Source organism: Pteropus medius, unplaced genomic scaffold, assembly GCF_902729225.1.
Source record: "Pteropus medius unplaced genomic scaffold, Ma_sr-lr_union100, whole genome shotgun sequence".
NCBI lineage: Eukaryota > Metazoa > Chordata > Mammalia > Chiroptera > Pteropodidae > Pteropus > Pteropus medius.
The window spans coordinates 5,160,866-5,171,430 of record NW_024344371.1 but is presented as its reverse complement, the minus strand read 5'-3'; positions in this window follow the sequence as shown (position 1 = coordinate 5,171,430).

Sequence of the window (10,565 nt, the reverse complement as noted above, 5' to 3'; positions counted from 1 at the left end):
TTTCGATAACAAAATGACACAACAGCAAACAATCTAGTATTTAAAAATGACCCCCAAAAAAAAAGGTTAGAGCATCTTTAATATTTAATCATTTATTTAAGACTCTTTTTCATGATTCTTTATATCTACTTATAAGAGACACTATTCTGGAAGTCATTAATTTTAAGGCCTTAATCCTCTTCTTTTCACTCGGTCCCTATATATATATATGTCTATGAATGTATAAAAAAGAGTATAAAATGCTTGATATATATGCATTATATATATATAATGCATATATATCCACACCCTTCCAATTATATATATAAAACTTAAGACAAAATAAATATTTGTGTACATACTTCTTTGGGTATTAAGATATGGTATGGATAAGGAAAAAGTAGTGGTTTCAGGTAGTCTCTGATAGCATTTCCTCTTTAAGTTAGAAGTGAACCTCACAAATACATTTTCTTGACATTGAGCATTACTTACACAGAGGAAAAACACAAATATTTCATCAGGTCTGGTTTTATTAGCTCTGACCACAAACAATATATTTATTTGAAACTGAAGAAAATTACCTTATAATTTAATAATATGGTAGATAAAAATTGCTTTGCCAATAGCTTCAGCTTAGATTCTTAATAACTGCCTGCTATTTCGTATATTTTTTTTTTACTAAATGTTTAAACATAAATCCAAACAGAGACATTAGCATAATAAACCACATGTATCCATCACCTATGTTCAAAATTTGCCAACTCAGCCAATCACTTGTAAACTACACATAGATATCCTTTCCATCTCTAGTTTTTTCTTACAAATTTTTTCTCACAAATAACAGATCCTTCAACATATGATTCTCTATAATCTTGATTTTGCTGGTGGTATAAATATGACATTTAAGATGTTTATTCATCTCACAAATTTCCTGTAAATTGGAAACTATATCTGGAGGCTTGATCTAAATATATATATATTTTATATCTGACTCCCTGTGGCTACTTGGTTTATATGTTCCTATTCCACCAACCATGCTTCCCGATTTGCTTTCAGAGTTTTATTTCTGAAAACTTTTTAAAATTGTAGATTCAAATGATCCACAAACCAAGGGGAAGTGTATAGGCTTTCACTGAAATTTCTTATTGAAATTTCTATTTAGGATTCAGTCTTGGCCTACACTAGAATCACAATGGCTGGCTGACTGATTAGCAGGTTTCTCCCTGATCATTGTAATAACTCAGTGATTCAACAAGTAAGGACTAAGATTTATATATGCTAGCCATTGTTTAAGTGCTGGGTTTTTTAAATGCATATATAATGAAAGTTTAAGAAGCTTGCATTCCTGTAATACTCATTAATCTTGAAATATCTGTCATTACTCACCAGAAAACAAAATAATTGTACATAAACTTGCCTAGGTGAGGTGCAGTTATTAGGAGATCAATATGTGCAAACTCTAGAATATAATCTTAGCAATATTCAATTTGGGGTTTGTGTTGTAAATGTCTGTTTGGTCTAAATATACTTATTTCTTCTGATATGTAGATTTGTCTATATTTCTAGGCAAGAACCAACTGGCTTTTGTCTTTGTTAATCAATTCAACTGAATCTCTGTACTCGTTTCTTACACCCATCTTTCTACTGTTATCACTTTGACTTTTTATTTGCATTTTTTCTATTTTTTTATTAAGATAAAATATATATAACTACAATCCTAATAATTTTTATTTTTTTCCAGCTTTACTGAAGTATGATTGACAAATAAACATATTTTAAGTGTATAATGTGAATATCTGATATAATTCTAAAAGAATTTCCACCAAGTTAATTAATACTTCCATCACCTCACAGTTAGCATGTATGTATATATATTGTGAGAATGCTTAAGATCTACTCTTAGCAAATTTTAGTTATATAATATAGTATTATCAACTCTAGTCACCATGCTATACATTTATCTCCAGGAATTACTCAGCCTACGTAACTGATACTTTGTATTCTTAGACCAACCTCTTCGCAAGTTTCCTCCACCTCACAGCCCTGGCAAAATTGATTCTACTTTCATTTGAATTTGACTTCTAGATTCCATATATATATGAGATTAATGCAGTATTTATCTTTCTGTGTCTTGCTCATTTCACTTAGCATAATGTCCTCTGGGTTCATTTTCTTTGTTACAAATGTTAGGCTTTTCTCTTTTTTTTTTTTTGGTCTGTATAATTTTCTATTTTTTGTGTGTGTATAATTACATAATTATATATTTTTTCTTTTATCTATCGATCTATCTATATAATTTTCTTTTATCAATTCATCCATTGATGGACATTTAGGTTGCTTCCACATCTTAGTTATTGTGAACAATGCTGCAAAAACACAGGAGTGAAGATAATTCTTTGAAACAGTTTTTATTTCCTTCAGATATATACTCAGAAGTGGAATTTCTGGATCATATAGTTATTCTATTTTTAATTTATCCAGAAACTTCCATACTATTTTCCATAGTAGTTGTAACAGTTTATATTCCTATCAATGGTGTTACAAGGTTCCTTTTTCTCTACATCCTGACCAGCATTTGTCTTGACAACAGACATCCTAACAGATTTGAGGAGATATCTCATTGTTTTGATTCCCATTTCCCTAATGATTAGTAATGTTGAGCAGCCTTTCTTATACTTATTTACCATTTGTATGTTTTCTTTGGATAAATGTCTATTTGGGTCTTTTGCCCATTTTTCATTAGATTTTTTTTTGTTTTGACCTGTATGATTTTCTTATACATTTTAGATATTAATCCTTTATCAGATGTGTAGTATGTAAATATTTTCTCCCATTTCATAGGTTGCCTTTTCATTTTGTTGATGGGATTTTTTTCATTTTTGCTGTGCATAAGCTTTTTAGTTGATATTGTTCCACTTGTTTTTGTTGTTGTTGTTGCTTTTGCTTTTGGTCATTGCCAAAACCAATGTCAAAGAGCTTATCTACTATCTTCCACATTTTCTAAGAATTTTATGGTTTCAGGTCTTATTTTCAAGTCCTGTAATCCATTTCGAGTTGATTTTTATACATGGTTTAAGATAGGGGTCCAATTCTATTTTTTGCCTATGGATATCTGTTATCCCAACACCATTTATTGAAGGCTATCCTTTTCCCATTGTGGATTCTTTGTGCCTTTATATATATGGATTTATTTCTATTATCAGTAAGTGTAATACCTCCAGCTTTTGCTCTTCTTGCTCAATATTGCTTAGCTATTGGGGGCCTTGTAGGTCCCCATGAACATAAGGATTTTTTCTATTTCTGTGAAAAATTCCATTGGAATTTTGATAAAGATTACACTGAATCTGTATATTACTTTGGGTAGTATGGACATTTCCACATTATAATTTTTCCAATCCATAAACACAGAATATCTTTCCATTCATCTCTGTCTCTTTCATTTCTTTCATCAGGGCCTTACAGATGTCTGTGCACAGATCTTTCACCTTCTTAATTAAATTTATTCTTAAGTATTTTTATTCTTTTTGATGCGCTTGTAAATCAGAGTTTTCTTAATTTCTCTTTCCAAAAGTTTGTTCTTAGTGCATAGAAACACAACTGATTTTTGTAGATTGATTATGTATCCTGCAACTTTACTGAATTTGTTCATTAGTTCTAACAATCTTTTGGTGGAGTCACAGGTTTTATATGTATAAAATCATGTCATCTGCAAAATAATTGTACTTCTTCCTTTATAATTTGGATAACTTTTTCTTGTATAATTGCTCTGAATGGAACTTTTTAGCTTTCCACTATTGGTCTTGTCATACACAGCTTCTATTATGTTGAAGTACACTGCATCTATACCTTACCTGATGAGTTTTTATTATGAAAGGATGTTGCATTTTGCTAAATGCTTTTTCTACATTGATTGAGATGATCATATTATTTTTATGCTTCATTTTGTTAATGTGAGTATCATATTTATTGACTTGTGGATGTGAACCATTCTGGCATCCCTGAAATAAATCCCACTTAAACATACTGTATAATCCTTTTACTGTGCTATTCCAATCAGTTTGGTAATATTTTGTTGAGGATTTTTAAATTTATGTTCATCAGGGATATTAGCTTATAATTTTCTTTTCTTGTAGCATCCTTATCCAGCTTTGGCATCAAGGTATTGCTGGCCTGTGAATTTTTCTTTTGATTTATATATTTTATATGTATTTTTTCTTTCTATGATCTTTCTATCAGATACATGAATTGCAAATACATTTTGTCTCTCTGAGACTTGAATTTTCATCCTCTTAATGGTGACTTTTGATAAAGAACAGTTTTCGATTTTAATGCAGTCCAATCTTCCCCTTTTCCCTTTGTGGTTGGTATACTTTGCACCATTTAAGAAATCTTTCTTACTTAAGATCCTGTTTCATTTTACAGCTTTAATTAACTGTCATATTTAGATATTTAATTTGGGCAGATTAGAAGTGCCTTTAGTATTCTCCTTTCCCCAGAGGAGCTCTCAACAAATGATTGATGGGAATGGGAGTCTATGCATAAATATGTCAACTCTCTTACTCCACAGGTAAGATAACACTGAGCTGTGAGTTTATATTGCATTTTGGTTTTCCCAATGGGGCTAAAATTAATTGTTAAAAGTGGTAACTGACTTGATAAGCCACGTTTTATTAGATGACTTCAATTTCCTTTTCTTATCCATTCTCCTATCAAATTTACTTCACTACCCAATTATATTATTTGTACTAGGATTCTTGTTTTACGGTCTACTTGTGGAATAAAGACAGTTATGCCAGAAGTGGCCTCAGGATGAAGATTCGCAGGATTGGATACTGGAAATTAATAACTTGTTGACCAGAAAACAAAAAGAATCCAACTGCTGATGGCATGCAAAAACTCTGGCAGGCTAAGTCATCCTTACCATGGGGAAAAGACAAGTTATTGTACTTTTCAGTTCCTATCTCTAAACATGACAGCTCTCGGTAGGCTTATTTAAATTTTGGAGACAGCACATAATACATGTGAACAATCTAGTTTTATGAATTTATTATATAATTCTGATGGAAGTTTGATTGGGGTTCAAAATAAGATAGTACTCTTAATAGATTCATACTATAGGACAAGTGGCTCTGTACCTTGTCTCAGACAGCTTTTTGCTTCTTCTGGTGCTTATAGTATTGATAGTAGGCTGAGTAACTCTGTGGAGTCTTTGACAAGTCCCAGTAAGGGACTCATAGAGCAGATTTCTAGGGCTCTTTAGTGAGTTCATGCTTTCTACAGCAGAGAACTAATTGTTCAAAGGAAGCTCCTGGTATGCTACTATGCTCTAGTAGAAACTACATGCCTGCTCATATGACATCAAGTGACTTTTACCAGAGCAACCAGCCATATAGAGTTTATTATCAGACCTACCAAATCATAAGATCAATATGTATACTGGCAATTAATTAAGTGATTGAAAGGGTAGATTCAGATTTAGAGGGCACAAATGAATTATATGAATAGATGGCTTAGATTCCTATGTCATCTATGACTGCTGCACCGAATTCTGTCAACTATGACTATTGCAACTATGACTGTTGCACTCAACTCATACTATGGCCTTGAGTGGGGAGGGGTGTTTCCATATGACCAAGTGATGAATAAGGAAAAATTCTAGGCCTTGTTTAACCATGAGGTGGAGGAAAATCCAAATACAATGTAAACAGAAAAAATAAACATAACTGTTATAAATAATAACATAAAAGCACAGCATAGGGTGGAAAAGAAAAGAACTAACCTCAGTAAAGTTGGAAAATAGTGTCTGGGCCATCTTCATCTAAGATGAAAGAACAGAAAGTACAAAAGGTACACAAATATTGTACTCTAGTTAATAAATTTGTTTTTCACAAAGATATGGGTAAGCAATTCTGAAATTATTTGTATTATAGGATTGACCACATAAGTAAATATAATATACATAAAGATATTATTTTTCACTCTCAAAGGAATTACAAATATAAAAAGGGTAAAAATTAGAATGAACACTGTGGGGGTAAGATTAGAACTGGAGGTATCAGTATGAATTAAATGGTTTTGTATACAAACATAGAAATACACAGGAAAAGATAGGTAGACAGCAATCTCACTTCTGTGTGTGTGTGTGTGTGTGTGTGTGTGTGTGTGCAATAAATAATTAGAGGTTTGCAAGTAGAATTTTGATGATTAAATGGAAAAAAATGTGGAAATCATTACAACAATTGCACAATTTCTAAGACCAATGTAGTAGTAAAAGGAGTTGGGTCCTAGGTCAAATTAGATAAAAACCTGCATAAGATGAGCCCACCTCCCTCAGTTTTTATCTTCTAATATGAGTTGCTGTTTTAAATCCCAGACACCTTTGCAGTAAAAAGTAAAATACATAAGAGTATCAGCAATGACTCGCTTGGTCTTAAACTATTTAAATTTGATAAATTCAGGCAAAGAAGGTCCAACCATTACAGTTATCTTTACCATAGTTTACCACAGTAAGAGTTTGTGATCACAGATAAATTATTTGTTTTCCCTTTGCATTATCTGGAACTTCAACTCTGGATAGTTCATCAGAAGTGATTGCTTTGTAGGCAGTTTGCTATCCCAATATATGCTAACTTATAATATCTGGCATTCTTAGGTGATTATTTTAAAGCCATCTAGCATACATCAGTATGTCAGTACACTTTCCCAGGCTGCATTGTTATCAGTGACTTTGTTGGTTTCCGTGAAGAAGAATAAAGAAGACAGAATAGACAAAATTAGTGTTTACCTTGAACAATTTAAATTATTTAAAATATTTAAAGTAGATTTTAAATTTTTTATTATGAGCAGTTAATTAAAGAAAATAACATGAATTATGGTGAAATAAAAAAAAATGTAGACTATAAAAAAGAAATAGAAGGTAGAAATAGGTAAAGAAGGGAAAAATACAGGAAAGTGACATTAAAAAACACAAGCAATTGAAAATACAGATTTAAATATGAAGATAGATATGGGAAGAATAAAAAATGAAGTTGCTTATCTTTAATAAAGTTTATGGTATTAGCAAATTACTCATAAAACGTCACTCAAGCTTCCAAATATAATTCCTTCAAATCACTTCCTTTTACAAAATGAAATCAGTAGTTATTACAGTTCATCAAATATTTTACCTAAAAACATTTGTAAATATCATCTAAATGTCTCACACAAAGCGTCTGGCATTTTGTACATCTATGACTATACTACAGTGATATATTAAGTGATTACAGAGTTGAGTAGATCTTAATGCTTTGTACTGTAGAAGCGACATAAAATGAATACAAAGTTTTACATCAAGGCCACTAGCAAGTGGCTTGGTATAGATGAGTCAAAATCTATTTTCTTGTTGCCTGAGAGTAAAGCAGTGGGAGGCTGCCCAAACATCACCTACAAGTTCTAGATGGTATGAGGAGCTAGTCTGGGGGCACTGCCTTCCAAGGATTTGATATGTCACCTTGGGAAAAAACACTTGTGTTTTCAGGGTTAATGTCTCCTGTGTTGTTGTTTACCTTGTGTAGGCTATCAGGGCACAAACCATGAAGACCAATGGCTCAAAATTTTATCTCCACTACTTCCTAGACATCAGAAGAGGTCTCCAAGCTCCCAGATAAATGCAAAACTCCAAGCCAAAGTGGCTAGGTACTACTAAGTGCCACAGTGCCTACTGTTAGACTAAGCGCACATTACTGAGATCAAAAGGCCTAGCAGTCCTCTCTAGAACCAGAGCCACCACTGCTCTCCTGGGATGGGTGGCAACCCCAAACCCTACAGGTTTTGTAGGCGGATACCTATGAACAGGCCCATGATGGACCACCAGGAATTTATCCAGTAAATACCCAAAGGGTTCAAACAGAGGCAGACAGAAGACTAAAACAGAAACTAGTGATTTCAACTACCTAGAAATACAAGCTGTTCTAAGAATTTTGTTAAAAAAGACAACGAAGAAAGGACTTATACTTGGGGCAAGGGGGCTAAGTGTGTTGTCCCAAAGAAAGGCTGTGATAGCCGTCTAAATATAAATCGCAGTCTCTGAGAGGTGGACTGAGAAGCCTTGAAAGGAGAGAATACTGCCGACAAGGCAGGTCTCCAGGCCCCTTTCCTTCTCCCCACCACCTTTTCTTGTAGCCTAGAACATCTGCACTGTGCGATAGCAGTAAAAACAGAAAGTAAAAATCCTGGCTTCAGGCATCTAAAACAGAAAAAGAAAAAAAAAAAAGAAAAACAATTTTTTTAAATAACATAGATATGGGGAAGAAAATAAACTGTAAACATAAAAATCATATATAACGTGTAATATATAACATATAATATCGTATCATATATATCATATATAATGTGTATTATATATAATGTATAACATAATATTATAATATACATATATCAAAACAAAAATAATTTGATCCAATTGGAAATCCAAAATTTGCTAAAAGAATTTACATAACAAAAATATTAAAAAGGGCACTGATTGGCATTTTTGCCTGTACGATGTAGGTTTTATTTTAATTTTAACATCTTCTGAAATGTACTAATTAACAAAGCTTCATGGACCTAACAAATACAAGGGCTCAAATTACAGTTACACCTGGTTATTCCATTAGAATTAAACATGGCACTCCCTATAATCTTAGGAAAGTAACACAAAAATAGGGATGAGTCACTTTATAAATTTCCATAATCATAGTACCCGATGCCCTAAAATATCCCATAGTTGTCACAGACACTCAAACTCAATTAGTAGTATATTCAAATAACTTAAGTCTTTGACATTTACAAACTGGCTTGTTAAAATGGGGCCCCATGACTTCTAGTTGAAATAGTTAATATGTTTCAATTTAAGTTAAAACAAGTCCTTATAACTATTAAAACTTATTATGTAAGAAGGTCTTATCCCCACTGCTTCCCCATTTGACAATACAATTTTGCCTATTCTTAAAGATGGAAAGAATACATGGTAGATTTCTACAACCTTAATGATATGGTTCTATCCTCTATACCTAATACTTAATATTATTAAAATTATTCCACCCAAATGGCAACGAGTAAATGCTTTGCTATTACAGATTTAGCTAATATGTTCTTTCTAGTACCTATTTCAACAACCTCTCGGTTGCAGTTTGCCTTCACCTCCAAAGAGACACAGTACATCTTTACGAGGCTACCTATGGTGCACCTCAACAGCTTTAACATTACACACAATCTCTGAAGACAAGGTATAAACTATATCATATCCACCTTCCTCCAGGGGTACAGGTATGTCATTAAATTGATGACACACTTATAAAAGACATACAAGTCCAATATGGTATAGTCGTTTTGGGGTTCTGTTGGCAACATATTCTTCATTTACAATTTTTATTTGATCTCACTGATGCTGTTACAAATCAGTCTCTCTTAAATGGGGAATCCTCCAACAAAAGGCTGTAAAATCACAGAAATTAATATCAACAGACACTCATTAGTTTTCTCAGAGGCTTCTTTACCATAGAGGCTTTGGCAATCTTGTCTCATGCATCCTGGAGTCTCTGGACACACCTATGATGGCCATAAGTTGCCCAAAGGCTTTTGATGCAAGATATTGCCTCTGTCAGCCTTTACTATAAACAATTAAAACAAAACTTTCTGGCTGTATACTAGGTTCTCTTGAAAACAGAGGCTCTCACAGCCCCTGAATCTGTGATGCTCCATATCCAGATGCCCATTATACCTTGGATCATGGACGCAATACCCTACAAGGTCAGCATGGCTACTGAGACCATTCTTTAATACAGAATGGAGCTAAATGTAAGCCTTCTGGCATATTTCGCCTGCAGGAAGAGGTGGGTGCCCTGTTCTGAGTTTTTCCCGATGTCATGGTCCTAGAGAAGATTACCTTTCCCAGAGCCTCTGGCTACCTAAGAGATCTTGTGATTAACTGAGTAAACAACAATGGGAGCTCACTGTCTATACAGATGACATAGAAGTCATCATTAACGCTGGAGCTCAATGGAATGTTGCTGCTTTCTATCTGAATGTCCCTGGTAAAGGATAACACCCTGAGTCAACACAACTGGCCAAATTTCAGGAAAATTATCTTGGCACTGGATGCTCTGGCCAACAAATGGCCACATCTTCATATTTATTCTAAAATTTGGTCCATTACCTAAGAGTTTTTCCTGTCAGGGTAAAAAACTTGGGAATCACTTGTCTCACAGATAATAGTAGTTTCCTTGAACATTTCCTTTTTAAACTCCAGTCAAATGGACCTCTAAATGGATCTCTATCTTGCCCCAGGCCTTAATCTCTTCATTTAAAGCCTCTTGGTAGACATACTTCACACTAACTTAAATATACCCATAGCTCTTTCCTATCTATATTTAAAAGGAATATGTCTCTCCTCCATGTAAATAAAGAATTCATTATATATGAGGATCTTTAATAATGTCTCCCTATTTTTATAAATTTCCCATCTTATCCTTAGCCTACACAGGGTGATGGCCAGAGTGAGGTGCATTCTCTCCTGCATTCTTGAACCACAGATTGTCCCCTACACTAGGCAGCTGCCTATTTAGCAA